The sequence below is a fragment of the Leuciscus leuciscus genome, assembly GCF_965113295.1.
Source record: "Leuciscus leuciscus genome assembly, chromosome: 6".
NCBI lineage: Eukaryota > Metazoa > Chordata > Actinopteri > Cypriniformes > Leuciscidae > Leuciscus > Leuciscus leuciscus.
In genome coordinates, this window is record NC_138730.1 from 45188349 (window position 1) to 45190717 (window position 2369).

Sequence of the window (2369 nt, forward strand, 5' to 3'; positions counted from 1 at the left end):
TACTAGCATGTTGCGTCAATTTTGCATCATGTAGACATGAAATTACTTAGGCCTACTATGACATCACTTCCCCTTTTTCCTGTTCCTGAACAGAACAATGCATTATGGGTAAAATCGAGTATTTTTTACTTCACTGGCAATAACCCCCCCTGTGGTTTGTGAAAGATGTGAATGCAAATAGTGTGTGTGTGTGTGTGTGTGTGTGTGTGTGTGTGTGTGTGTGTGTGTGTGTGTGTGTGTGTGTTTCCACTGCAGGAAGCCTGTGAGCGCTGATAAGACCCGCTGTTCTCTCTCAGGTCACTCGACGGCGTGTGTGTGTGTGTGTGTGTGTGTGTGTGTGGGACAAAAACAGCACAGCACAGCACATCACATTAAACAGTGGGACAGCAGGACTAAAACCTGTTCACACACCAAACACCAGAACTATAATACAAGCATTTAATAGGCGGAGCAGCAGAAGCAGAATGAGCAACTGCAGACCAAAGCCCATAAATACAATCACTTGTAATGTGACATAATTGCTTGTTACTTTTGACCAATAGGTGGCGCTGACATCAAATTGATCTGGTGTGGTCAGAGTTGGGTGACAATTACACAAACATTGGTGTCATTATGTCCACTTTTTCCATAAATACAGCCTCAGATGCAGTTTGGCATAAATTAAATAAAAATTGTTATGTATCTGACTCGAGGAGTTTGAAAAATTATGGCTTTTAAAGACAATCAAAATGGCGGACAGGAAGTTGTTGGGCGACTATGGCAAAATTGATATCTGTGTTCTTGGCGTGACCAAAGGAATCGATTAAGACCAGTTTCATTATAATTAGCATGTTGCACACATAATTAGACCAGTCTCGATTTCCGTGATCGTCAAACTGTTCAGTTTCTTGTTGGCATGATCTGAAGATGATCTCATTCAATTTTCATGAAAATCAGACCAACTGTTTAGTAGAAGTTTGAAAAAGCAGTTTTTTTTTGTGGTAAATTCAATAGGTTTAGTTATTAATAGGTATGTTTTCGCTAATTTATTTTGTAAATATTTTGCCTTAAAGTAAATCTGAAAGTTTGACATTATATATGTCATTATATGACAATGTCCATTAAACACACACACACACACACACACACACACACACACACACACACGCAACCATCAAATTTTTTCTGTTACCTTAAATAGAAGATGGAATAAAGAACACCACCTCAGATCTGTCATGGACTCATGGATTTCTGGGTAATTTTTCCATGATGTCCATGAGCGTCAGGTTTCTTCAGGTCATCACTGCACAAAAAGAAACACTACACAACAAAACACAAGCATGAAAAATAAAATGACGAAAAAAAAGAAAAGAAAAGAAAAATGGACAAAAGAGATGTTCGCATGTTTCAAACTTTCTACGTCAGGTTTCAAAATATTGAACAGATAATAATAAATATATATATATATATAAAAAAAATACAAATATATTAAGCAGTTATTCTATCAGTTGTATATTATGTAAATAAATGCTGTTGCTGTTTTATTTACCCATAAACGTCTCCAGGATGTCATTTGATTTTTCCCAGAAGACACTAAACATGTCTTTTGTGGTGAGAAAAATTAACAGAAAATAATCAAGAGCAAAACATAACGTAAATCTTATTTCAATGCAACATCACAGAGAGAGTGTAAAGAAACGTCTGTTTTCCATATAGGCTTTATTTGTAGTTTTTGTCTTTACATCATTACCAGCTAATGATCTGTACAAACACACAGGACGGTTACACACACTACCGTACACATGCACTGAGTCTCATGACAGAAGAGCTAAAGTACAGCAAGACCTTCCAAAAATATATACAGTCATACACACTCTCTCACACACACACACACACACACACACACACACACACACACACGGGTTATTGAGGGTAGATCATAGACTCAAACACTAGAGCTTTACAGTATCTGACAAACTCTCACAGACAAAACACACACACACATGCAGCCCCAAAAATAAAACTCTTATTACAGCAGAGACATATAATACATGATTATGCTTTAAAACATATTGTACATTATACTTACAAAGACTCGCCCCATGACAAATGAGAAATATGATGACCGAATCTGATGACGGATTTGATAGAATTGATGTTTCACTTTTCAAATAAGGCCATTTTATTCTGTAAAATCCAAATTGAATGTTAAAAACACACATTTACATGAATGCACTTATAATGGAGGTTTGCACAAACATCAACATTAAAATACAGTTTTGAAAGTATTGCCACAAGACTCGAAAACATTAAAAGTGCTGATGTGTGTTAAAATAAATTCACTTAACCTTGCCTGTAAAGTTCCAGTACATTTTCTATTTCATTTTAAG

General features: G+C 36.0%; 1 protein-coding gene across 2 annotated transcripts in view; it reads right to left on the reverse strand.

Moving 5' to 3' along the window:
- Positions 1–1681: 1681 nt before the first annotated feature.
- The window catches only part of pip5k1cb (phosphatidylinositol-4-phosphate 5-kinase, type I, gamma b), a 90842-nt gene continuing 90154 nt past the window's right edge, over positions 1682–2369 (reverse strand). For both annotated transcript variants that reach the window (XM_082173014.1, XM_082173012.1), the window contains one exon: positions 1682–2369. This exon is cut by the window's right edge and continues 1860 nt beyond it. The gene's annotated coding sequence lies outside the window, so the exon portion shown is untranslated.